The 12398-nt window shown below is 41.8% G+C and overlaps 1 protein-coding gene and 2 non-coding genes across 6 annotated transcripts in view; all 3 read right to left on the bottom strand.

The window, feature by feature from the left end:
• Ccnb1ip1 (cyclin B1 interacting protein 1) overlaps positions 1–10063 on the bottom strand; it is a 16359-nt gene extending 6296 nt beyond the window's left edge. Inside the window, exons 1-4 of one of the 4 annotated variants that reach the window (XM_017798020.2) lie at positions 9812–10063; positions 6909–7061; positions 4560–4612; positions 3465–3555 (exon numbers count right to left, since the gene is read on the bottom strand). The gene's annotated coding sequence lies outside the window, so the exon portion shown is untranslated. The remainder of the gene's footprint in view (positions 1–3464; positions 3556–4559; positions 4613–6908; positions 7062–9811) is intronic. The other 3 variants (XM_017798021.2, XM_029563311.1, XM_008832567.3) reach the window with 3 other exon arrangements.
• Positions 2520–2666, bottom strand: LOC115070260. The gene has a single exon (XR_003849446.1). It is a non-coding gene; the product is annotated as a small nucleolar RNA SNORA79 (small nucleolar RNA).
• Positions 4338–4414, bottom strand: LOC115070261. The gene has a single exon (XR_003849447.1). It is a non-coding gene; the product is annotated as a small nucleolar RNA SNORD126 (small nucleolar RNA).
• Positions 10064–12398: the final 2335 nt, after the last annotated feature.

Genomic DNA, 12398 nt, shown 5'->3' with positions numbered 1-12398 from the left:
TGTTGGGCATGGTGGCGCACGACTTTAATCCCAGCACTCGGGAGGCAGAGGCAGGTGGATCCCTGTGAGTTCAAGGCCAGCCTAGTCTACAAGCTGGGGCTACAGGAAGACCCTGTCTCAAAAAGGCCAAAAAAAAAAAAAACCACAAAAATATTTACATATATTTACACACACACACATATATATAGATGGATAGATGATAGTGTTTTGCCTGCAATGCCCAGAGGCCAGAAGACGGTGCCAGGTCCCCTGGACCGAGTTGTGGGCGGTTTTAGCCTCAGGAGTGGGAGCTGGGAACAACCCTGGTCCTCAGTCAGAGGCCATGCACTGAGCATCCTCCACCTCAGAAATTAGAACTTGAGCCTACATTGCAAATATTTACATGGTGCTTAAACAATATCAGGTGCCATTACTTTTATTTTTAAATTATTCCTTATGTGTATGAGTGTATTGCCTGCCTGTGTGAGCATACCCACGTTATGCAATGCCCACAGAGGTCAGAAGAAAGCATGGATGCCCTGGAACTGAAGTTAGCTGCCATATGGGTGCTGAGAATCAACCAGTGCTCTTAGCCCCTGAACCATCTCTCCAACCCGTTAATATTTTTTATGTGTATGAGTTTACTTGGCCGCATGTAGGTGATTGCACCCATGTCCGTGCATTCCCCACGGAGGTCAGAAGAGAGCATTGGATACCCTCCAACTGGAGTTACTGATGGTCGTTAGCTGCTGTATAGGTGCTGGGAATGGAACCCAGGTCCTCTGCAAGAGCAGCCAGTTCTCTTAACCATTGAGCCTTCTCTCACAATTACTTTAAAAAAATGTATTATTCTCTTATGTGTCTGTTAAGTATATGCCACTTATATGTCAGTGCCTGAGGAATCTAGATGAGGAGATAGTTAGAGGAGCTTATGAACCCCGACATGGGTGCTGAGAGCAGAATTCTGGTCCTCTGGAAGAGCAGCGGGCCCTCTCCAGCCACAAGTATCCGAACATTGTGGTCTTCTTTGCTGGTAGTGTTTAAATGGTTATATCTGCCCCAGTGTGGTGGCACAGGCTTTTAATCCCTGCACTTGGGAGGCAGAGGCAGGCAGATCCTTGTGAGTTCAAGGACAGCATTGTCTACATAGTGAGTTCCAGACCAGCTGGGGCTAAAGACAAAAAATAAAATAAACGGTTATGTGTTTTAGTCTCTTTGACCTTTTGTGTTTTTGCAGCTGTTTTTCTGACTTATCAATATGAACTTTCAGAACTTAAACTGGGAAGGAGGTCTTGAAGGCTTGCTCTGGATGCAAATCAATCATAATGCCAGCTTTTCAGATGTGACCCTGTTAGGAACTAGTTGAGAATTTTAACAGAACGTTTCTGACACCTTGAAGATTAAACATGGTGTAGGTATTGTTTTAATGATTTATTCCAGTTGTTTTCACATGAAGGATTTCAAGGGCATTTACTATCTAAAACCTGCCAGTTTTTAGACCTTTTGATTTCAAGTTACTTTTCGTCCTTCAAAACTGCAACTTGACCGCGAATATTTAGATGTGACACAACTTCTAAGTACCCATCAGCTCATATTAGGAATATTTATATACATTCTCTAAGAATTCTTATTATTCACTTTAAATCCAATGTTATTGGTCAGGCACGGTCACATGTGCCTTTAATCCCAGCTCTGGGGAGGTAGGGGACAGCCTGGTCTATATAGGGTGTTCCAGGCCAGTCAGGAAAGAATTCACTCAGGGTGTCGTGGCCAATGAGACAGAGGCAGGCAGATCCCTGTGAGATCGAGGCCAGCCTGGTCCACGCAGTGACTTCCAGGTGGGTTGGGACTAGGGAGACCCTGCCAAAAAACAAAACAAAACAAAAAAACACAAAAAAGTCTAATTGGGAGGGGAGGAGGAGTTGAGGAAGAGTCTCACTATATGCAGCTCAGGATGCCTCAGATTCTCAATCCCCTTCCAAGTACTGGGACTACATACAGGAATATGCCACTACAACCAGCAGTAGTAGTAAACTTTTCAAAAATCCAACTAACCTGAAAATCATGGAATAGTCATATTTTAAAACTAGCCAAAAGTTAACCATTATTTTTGAAAACCATGTACTTAGTAACTTCAGAGCATCTGAATTGGTCATCTTTTATGATTGTGACAAAATACCCTAAATAACCAAATTATAAACAGGAAAGGCCTTTTATTTTTTGAGACAGTCTCATCAAAGTAGCTCAGGCTAGCCTCAAATTTGTGGTCTTCCTCAGTCAGCCCTGAACCAAAGTGCTAGGATAACAAGGATGTGCCACCATAATTTTGACCACCATAATTTTGACCATCTGAATGTTATGTGTAGGTTATCAATGAAAAGTACTTGGTAAGGCTACATATAAAATACGAGCTTTTCTATTAAGTACCAATAAACTTGTTTACATGTATCTATGCCCCACATTTGTAGTTTGTTTTGGTAGTCATTCCACATGGCCTCTTATAATAGTACAGGGCTGGAGAGATGCCTTGCCTGCCTTGTAATTGTTTGACTTGGCAAAAATCAGAAGGCACTAGTGTGGATAGCCCACCTATCCTCATGGTGCCCTGAGTGAAGACAAGCCAGCTTTGTATATGATAGACCAAATCCTACTGCTTAGGCTCCAAGCAGTAAGAGGAACAGCTATCACAGTTCATCTCCAACCACATTAAGAAACATTTATAAAAAGGTATTCTTTATATGACAGGGATCATGATATAAGAACCCAAAGACCATTAAGAGTTACTTAGCCACAAAATGATGGAAGACAAGTTGATGCCAAACCAAGATCAATCTACTAAGAAAATGTTATTCAGTTATATAGGGAGTCAGATGTTCAGGCAATACGAAGTAGACCATTTGGCACTTTTTAAAAGTTCTCCAACAGTCTAGTATGCAAAATGTCAGAAGATTCTAGGTAACAGAATCCAAAATAAATATCCACATGGATTCTGATAATATATACTATATATATAAAATATATCTACCATATGCTTTACAATGTTCTAAGCCCCACAGTTCATCTTCAAAATAACTTACCCTACTTCTGATTACAAGGATAGCTGGGTGTGGTGGCACCTGCCTTTAATCCAAGCACTTTGGAGGCAGAGGCAAGGGGGATCTCTGTGAGTTCAAGGCCAGTGTGGTCTACATAGTTTCAGGCCAGCCAGGGAGATCTATAGTGAGTCCTTGTCTCAATAATAAGTATAAGTAATAAAATACTGAGATACTAGGAAACTTGCTAAGGTTATAAAACTGGTTAAGTGCTAGAACCTGGATTTAAAACCAGTGTGACTTGAAAATTACTGTGTATAATTACTCTACTACTAGGCTATCTCTAAAGACCTGACATTTTACAATCTAAAATATGTATAGCACCTTAGCAACTGACTGCAAATTATAAAACAAGATTCTTGTGTATGTCAAAGCACCTGTCTCAAGCCTTACCATAAAAGATTGCAGCATATCTATTTTACAACCAGGATTTAGAGCAGGAAGGGATCCAGGCTGGAACCAGGTTCAGATCTAGTTCTGTTCTCTTCAAAGACAGCAGAAGATAAATTATTTCAAAAGCTAATGTTACATTCAGTTATTTATATTTCTTGTATTGTACCCTGACATTTTTAATCATGAAACCCATTGCAATAGGCATAAAATCATAACTTTATAGTACTGCACAACTAATCATAAAGACTGATAAAAGTGATGAATTTGAAACTTTTTTTGGTCTTTTTGTAGACCCAGCTGGCCTGAAACTCGAAATGTAGACCAAGCTGGCCTTGAACTCAAGAAACCCACCTACCTCTGCTGCAATTAAAGGCATGTGCCATGACACCAGGCAAGTCTGAAAATGTTAAACTAAGTAGCTGACAGGCTTATACCAGCTACTAGAACTTTTTCTGTAGTGTTTAAGTGATCAAGGATCTTTTTAAAAATACATTATTATTTTATGTGTATGAGTATACTGCCTGCATGTAAATGCACCCATGTCACACAATGCCCAGGTCAGAAGAGGGCATTGGATCCCCTAGAACTAGAGTTAATAGAGGGTTGTTAGCCAACATGAAAGATGCTGGGAATCAAACCTGGGTCCTCTGCAAAGGCAGACAGACAGTGCTCTTAACCACTGAGCCATCTGTATAGCCCAGTGACTACTAATCTTGACCATAGTTTTATCTCGGATTATTGCAAAGATCAAGACACACAAAAACGATTATACTATCACATTCCTACTTTAAAGAATTACCTGGGATCATAGGCTAAAACCTAGTATGAATTTTAACACACAGAATTCAATTTCAGGTGTTTGCCCCTAAGTTTAGTCTGCTCAGCGCATGTGTCTAATCAGGGTAATCAGCTGAAACACGGACTTAACATGCATTTCATCATGGCAAACTGTAAATGGCTGGGGAAGGGCAAACTACCAATGCTGTCCTTAAACCAGGAAATCCTCAGGGCCTTTGCTACTACTAAATGTTAGCCTCTAAGAACATTGTAATCCTGGTTTTTCAAGGAAAAGATGAATGTTTTTCTTATATTTACCTCTGGTAGCAAATGAATCCAACTTCAGTATAGGACTCAACTACTTATCATCTCTGGAAAATAAATATACAAAGGTTATAATTACATAACTTCCTGAGGAAAACTAAAGTAACTTCACTTTTTTTTTTTTTTTGGTATTTTGAGACAGGGTCTCCCTGTAGCCCCAGGCTGGCCTTGAGCTCAGGGATCTGCCTGCTTCTGCCTTCCAAGTGCTGGGATTAAAGGCAAGAACCATTACAATATAATTTAAAGCCAGATGTGGTGGTGACACTTGTAATCCCAACCCTCAAGAAGCTAAAGGAGGTGGATGGAAAATTTGAGGTCAGGCTTATCAATATAGTAAATTCAAGGTCAGCTTGGGCTACGTGTTAAGAATTTGTCTCAAGGGGGCTGGAGAGATGGCTCAGTGGTTAAGAACACTGGTTATTCTTGCAGAAGACTCAGGTTCAAATCCCAGCACCCACATGGCAGCTAACAACTATCCATTTAACTCCAGTCCCAGGGGATCCTACAGCCTCTTCTGTCCTCCGCTGGCATCGCATGACACGGGTGCACTTACCTACATATCAGGCAATACATGCATACATATAAAATAAAAAAATAAAAAAAGAACTTGTCTGAACTATAAATCATTGACACTTGGAGAATGTAATCAAATGCCCATGCACAACATCAAATTAGGGCACTACACAAATCCAGTTTTGTTAGTTTAAAGCTAAGCAATCCCTGAAGTCATAAAAAACAAACACCTCAAAGGACAATACACAAAAGGAGCCAAGAACTCATAAGGTTCCAGTAAATCGAAAAGCCAAAATGGTCAAGTGTATTTTAATTTCAGTTGAGTCAATGCTGGCTGAATTTAACTTTTATGCTTGGCAGTCCTGTCTTAAGCAAAAAAGAAACAGATATCATTTGGAGCCCCAGTTGGCCACAAGGTGGCAGTATATGGGGGCTTTAATTTCCTCTACCATGGGGCTTGCATGCAATCCAAAATACAGGCTGGATGTAAAGCTCATTAATGTAAGTAATCTTCAGACCCTTCACTATTCTTTACCTAGTTATTAGCTGGAAAATTTTTGTATGTAATTAACATCTAAACTTATTGCTAGATCAGTGGTAAACACCAAATAAATGGTAAAACACAAGTAAAGCATAGAAAAGAATTACTTGCCCAGCATGGTGGCTCACAGCTATAATCCCAGAGGCTGAGAAAGTTTAGGTTCAAGGTCAATCTGACCTCAGATCCCAAACAACAAAAAGAATTGCTTGTCAAGGAAGCCTTGAGGAACAAGAAAAGGGCAAGTAAGTACTCAACTCATTATGTATGATCACTCAATCAAAATGAAACTTGTTAGACATGATGGTGCTTGGAAGGCAGAGGCAGGAGAATCAACAAGTTCTAGGCCAGCCAGGGCCACAGAGCAAGACCTCAAAATTAAACTTCTGAGTCATACTCAAATAATTGCTCAATAACTTCATACCACCAAACTGGACCACAGGAATATAGAACTATTCCATCACTGCAGGAAATTCTATTGGAAATCAGGATTAGTGTGACTAAGATGCTGACAGAAAGGAAGAAATTCTTTAAATTCCTACTATAGTTAGAGGTGTGGTGGTTTGCTTTTAATGCAAACACTTGGGAGGTAGAAGCAGGAATATCAAGGCCAGCCTGGACTACATAGAACCCTGTCTCAAAAAAAAAAAAAAAAAAAAATCAGAAAAATTCATACTTAACACTCATCACTTAAACACTACAGAAAAATTATTTCATTCAAACTTTGCAACCCCATATTTACATAGAAATTCCTACATCAGATAAGTTACATAATTTCCTAAAGTCACATGATTCTGTCTGTGAAACAGACAGAGAAAAGATAGTTTGCTTTAGGCTGTGACGGAGAGAATGATACCCTGGTTCCAAGGTCAGAAACTGAAGTGGTTTTAAGTATCTCAGAGATACATAACCAAAGGGTTATTTGATCTATCTTATCCTACACTTGAATGATGCTTTAGAATGCTTATAGATACAAGATACAGCATCAGGTTTCTACAGTTCGTCTTTTTAGACAGAAAACACATAAGAAGATGGCAAGAGGGAAGGAGATGGGAGGGGGAAGAGGAGAGAAACAGGAAATTCTGAGACAGCTAAGTACACCTGTAATCCTAGCCACTCAGGAGGTTGGAGAGGGGGACAGCAGAGTTCAGAAACAGCTTAAATAATTCAGCAAGATCCTGAAGTCTAGGGATATAGTTCAGTCAGTACCCATGTGTGTGTAACGCCAAAACATAAGGCAGCAAATCTTGGTCAAAACTTGAGAACCTGCCTTCACAGTTCAAATGGAATACCTGACTTGAGATTCCATTCAGCCTTCAAACTTTCCTCTTGAGAATGCCCACTGGACTTTCAGGGGGCCTCCAGGGTTTTCACAGGACCACTTCTGGGCCAGCACACAGGGTGCAGCAGACCCAGGTCTTCCCTTACTGCCCGGCATCTTCAACCTGAAACAAAAGAAAAATACTTTAGATAGTTCATAAGGCACTGGGACCAGAACAGACTCAAAGTTTGATTTCCCACTCTCAGCTGTTTGGGATAAGAAAACTCATTTTAACCTCTAAGAGCAGTAGTACACTCACTAAGATCAGAATTGTGGACTACACACAGCTCATCAAACTATTTCACCAGCCCCAGATGTGGATGCAAGATTTAGAGAATAAATGGCAAAGTAAAACTAAGCTTCATGGTTAAGAAAATGAATTGTGGGGACGGAGAGATGGCTCAGCAGTTAAGAACACTGACTGTTCTTGCAGAAGACCTAGGTTCGAATCCCAGCACCCATATGGCAGCTAACAACTGTCTGTATACATGCAAACAATATACACATTCACATAAAATTAAAATAATAAATAAAATATAAAAAAAGAAAATTATTTATTATTGTCCCCCCACTTTTATTAAGGTATAATTGACAAGTAAAAAATTTCATAATCTGGCCAGGCTTGGTGGTGAACACCTTTAATCCCTGCTAATCCCTGCACTTGGGAGGAAGAGGCAGACAAATCTCTGTTCAAGGCCAGCCTGGTCTACATAGTTGAGTTCCAGGCCAGCTGGGGCTACGGGGAAACCCCGTCTCAAAGACAAAAAAAAAAAAATTGCATAATCTTGTGGTATACAATGTTTGATGTATGTATACACAACATATCCATGACTCATCACTTGTGTGTGGTAAGCACACTTATCTGTCTTTTATCATATGAGCACACAGCATGTGTTACTATAATTACCATGTACTACAGATCTTCAGGGTTGCTTCTTCCTCCCCTCTGTAACCTCTCAAGGCCCCCCGCCCCAGCATCAGCATTCCATTCTCTGCTTTGAGCAGGATTTATTGTCTTTCTGTGCTTGGTTTATTTCACTTAAAACACCCTCCAGGCTCATCCATGTTGCCACAAAGCACATTGCCTTCTATTTCGAGGCTAAGTGGTAGTCCACTGAATATAGCACATTACTCTGCAAGTGAAAGCAGGTTAATTTTATATTTTAGCTATTGTGAATAACACTTAACGAACATGGGAATATAGATCTCCCCAACAGTCATTTCCTCTGGATTGACAACCAGTAGTGAGATTGAGATCATATGCTACCTTTGAATTTCCTGAGGAATTTCCATAGGTTTTTGTAATGCTTGCACTAATTTACAAACCATAAGGGATTACTATTGTCTTTTTTCTTTAGATAACAGTTGCAATTAGCTCAAACTGGCCTTGAACTCACTATGAAGTCAAAGGTGACCTTGAACTTCTCATCTTCCTGCCTCTACCTAGTGTGAGGATTACAGATGCTGCTAAGTTTGTGATGAGGATCAAACCAGCGCTTCATGAATTCTAGGCAAGCATTCAACCAATTGAGCTACATCCCCAGGCCAGATAATGGATTGTAAAGGCAGGTAGACTACATTGGAATTGTGGGTCTCATAGATATGGGCTCTGCCGCTGAGCAGTTATGCAAGTTAATACCTCCCCACTTAGAATTTCTTTGAATATTAAATAACATAGCAAATATACTTTAAAGCTGGCAGGGTGCTAAATGTTTCTATTACTTGTGAAAGATCAACTTACTAAGACTAGGAACAGACATTCTGCATGAAAAAACTCACTTTCCCAAGAAGTCTGAAGCCAGATAGTTCACTAACATTCATAAAAGCTCTCTAACTAGCCAGTCTTCGTGGCACACTACTTTAATCCCAGCACTTGGAAGGCAGAGGCAGGAGGATCTCTGTGAGATCAAGGCCAGCCTGGTCTACATAGTTCCAGGCCAGCAGAGGCTACAGGGAGACCCTGTCTCAAAAGAACAAAACAAAATATCCACTAAAACAAAAAAAAAGCCCTCTAACTCCAAGATACGGTGTCTTTACTGAGTGCTGGGATTAAAGGTGTACACCACCATGCCCAGCAATAGTGTCTTTTAAGAAAATAAAAGACCCTTAGCTGGGAGGCAGAGGTAGGCAGACCTGAGTTCAAGGCCAGCCTGATCTACATGAGCTCCAGGCCAGCTGGGGATATAGGGAGATCCTGTCTCAAAAAGACCAAAACAAGAAAGAACGAGTGGAAGGGACCCAAGTTTGCTTCATTCCCTACTTAACAATGAGGACAATGTATTCTACCTACCTAAAGTTATTTCTTGTGTTTATGCATGTGAACACAACTGTGCACCCACATGGAGGTCAGAGCTGGATGTAGGGTATCTACCTCCACCACATACATCTTACTTCTAAAGCGGTTACCGTTTACTACACACCTTTATATTTTCATCTGACCTTCACGAACTGACTCATGGCATCTTCCAGCGTCACCAGGGCACTATCAGCAGACTGGCCCTACCACCTGAACCTAGGCTTGCACTAAGCTGAGGACCCAGGTCCTTTTCCGTGTATCTTAAGCTTTTTAGGACGCACTTGCCACAGTGGCTCACTAAATCACCTGTCCTCGGAATTGGCTATCTAGCCTCAGAAAGGCTGAGTAAATAGTACTGCAAACACAGTGGGCAAAAGCTCCCCAAATCCGAAGACCTGATCCCCACAGACACTCCCCGGAGACCTGAATGCACTGCCAGAACTCATGCTCTGGGGTCTCTCCCTTACCCAGGCCGGCAGCTATAAGGCAGATTCGAGCAATACCGCACTGGGATAACGGTACCTTGCCCAAGACGCAAGGACGAAGCCAAGGATCCCCCAGGATTCAGCGATCAGTACCTGAAGTGTCACCTGCGGTCTCAAGGTCAACCAGGTCTGGAGAATCGCAGGCAAACCCAGGACGGCTGAGCCCCACGTGGGAACCAGCGGGGCAGCCCATCTTCTGCCTCGTCCCGACCGCCACCCAGCAGAAATCAATCGCCTCTCGCCTCACACACTCCTTGGCGCTGATGGTGCAAAATCCGCACCCCCCCCGCCCCGCGCCGTGTACCGTTCCAAAAGAAACTCAGAAACGGAGGGTAAGTGCGCACTCACCAGCCCACCAGAAGCCAGAGAGAGAAAGTGGAGAGGCAGGAAGCGGCTTAAGTAAGTGGCCTCCCAGCCTGATTGGCTAACGAGTTCGAGGAGACTCCCCTCCTCCCTTCTTTAAAAGGTACCGACCTGCCTGCTGCAGCTCCCTCCAGGCTGGTTTTCTGTTTATTTGTTTGTTTGTCTGAACCAAAGTAGGCTTATTCGCTAACAGTGATCAAGGCAAGCTTCTGTGTTTTCAGACTCCTGGCTTGTTACATTTCAGATTCAGGGGCAATAAATCAGTATTCCCAGGAATTCTCAGAAATCTCAAAATTGTGATTAAGCGTACTTCTAGCGCGGCGTGGTGGCACACGCCTTTAATCCCAGCACTTGAGAGGCAGAGGCAAGCGGATCTCTGTGAGTTCAAAGCCAGCCTGGTCTACAGAATGAATTCCAGGTTAAAAAAAAAAAAATTGGTAAATTCAGAATACACAAAAAAATATAACGTACGAAGTTTTAGAATATCATTATTTGAGATATTATATGAACACATATAATTCTAATTCATACTTTTGGACAATTTCACCCTATCTACTCTGCTCCCACCTTACTAGAGATTCCTATCCAAACCCAGATATGTTGACACAGCCTTTATTATTTATTTATTTATTATCTATTTATACTTATTTTTCTCCAAAGATTAACAAACTTTATTGTAGCGGGATTCTCACCTGCAACCCCACCCTCTTAAATAAATAAAAAATACACAGAAAAGAAGGGATTTAGAAACCTTTGCATAATATCTATATGCAGTTCCCCAGGGCAGGAAAGGAGCAGTAGCTAAATGGGCTGGAGGGATGGAGGCAGGGTTCTTTTCCCCTACAGGCCCATACCCACTGGGCACAAGCCTTTAATCCCAGCACTTGGGTAGAGAGGCAGGAGAGCTATGAGTTTCAGGCCCACATAGGCTATCTCACAAGAGCTTGTTAAAGAAAGAAAAAAAGGAAAGACCAGTGTCCCTATTCCAGCACCTTCAGAAGAACTTGAATACTCCTATATTTCTGAACACTTAGCATCAAATACTTGCTTCATAACCAATTCCTTTATTGTAACCCTGTTTCATTTCAGTGTATGTGAGGTATGTGTGTGCATGTTCCTGTGCATATGTGTGTGTTCAGGTGAACATGGAGGCCAAAGGTTCACACCAGGTGTCTTCAATCTCTCTCCACATTAATTTTTTAGACAGGGTCTCTCATTGAACTTGGAACAGCAGAAATCACTTAATTTATTATTTACCACAAACTAGGAATGATGCTAAGAAATTCCTATTTATGACCAGGTGCAGTGCTGCACACTTTTAATCCCAGCACTCAGGAGGCAGAGGCAGGTGAATTTCTATGAGTTCTAGGCTAACCTGTTCTACATAGGGTTTTCCAGGCCAGCCAGGGTTACATATGGAGACCTTGTCTCAAAAAGCAAAACAAAGCCAGGCATGGTGGCACATGCCTGTAGTCCCAGCACTTGGGAGGCAGAGGCAGGACAACTGGGGCTACAGGGAGACCCTGTTTAAAAAAGACAAAAAAAAAATCATATTTATATAATTTAATTTCCATAATAACCCAAGAAAGGAAACATAGTTCAAGAGTTTACAGAAATTGTCTTCTCAGCAAATAGTAAAATCAGAATTCAGTCCCCAGTTGTGATAGTCAATCTTCACTGTCAACTTGATTGAATTAAGGGATGCCTAGGGGGCTGGAGAGATGGCTCAGCAGTTAAGAGCACTGGCTGCTCCTGCAGAGGACCTGGGTTCAGTTCCCAGCACCAATATGGCAGTGGCTAACAACTATCCATAACTCCAGTTCCAGAGGATCCAACTCCCTCTCGTGATCTCTATGGGCACTGCACACATGTGGTGCACTTACGTAAAATATTTTTTTTTCAATTAAAAAAGTATTTTTTAATTGTGAAAAATGTTGTGTATGAGTGTATTGCCTGCATGTATGTAAGTGTGCAATGCCCATGGAAGAAGGTGTTGGATCCTCTGGAACTGGAGTTACAGATGTTTGTGGAGTTACAGATGGTTGTTAGCCACCATGTGAACGCTGGGAATTGAACCTGGGTTCTCTGTAAGAGCAGCTAGTGCTCTTACCTACTGAACCATCTCTCCAGACCCCAATTCTAAAAATGTTCAAAGGGTTGCCTAGAAGTCTGGGTCTGTAATATACATTAGTGATCCCAGCACTGGGGAGGCTGAAGTAGGATTGCCTCAAGTTAGAGGCCAAGCCAGGCAATATAGAAAAATCTTGTCTCCAGACCGACATGGTGGCACACGCCTTTAGCCCCAACACTCAGAAGA

Source organism: Nannospalax galili, unplaced genomic scaffold (genome assembly GCF_000622305.1).
Source record: "Nannospalax galili isolate Female #2095 unplaced genomic scaffold, S.galili_v1.0 scaffold196, whole genome shotgun sequence".
In the NCBI taxonomy this organism is placed as follows: Eukaryota; Metazoa; Chordata; class Mammalia; order Rodentia; family Spalacidae; genus Nannospalax; species Nannospalax galili.
The sequence above is the reverse complement of the archived record's forward strand: the minus strand, read 5'-3'. Positions and strand labels throughout refer to the sequence as shown.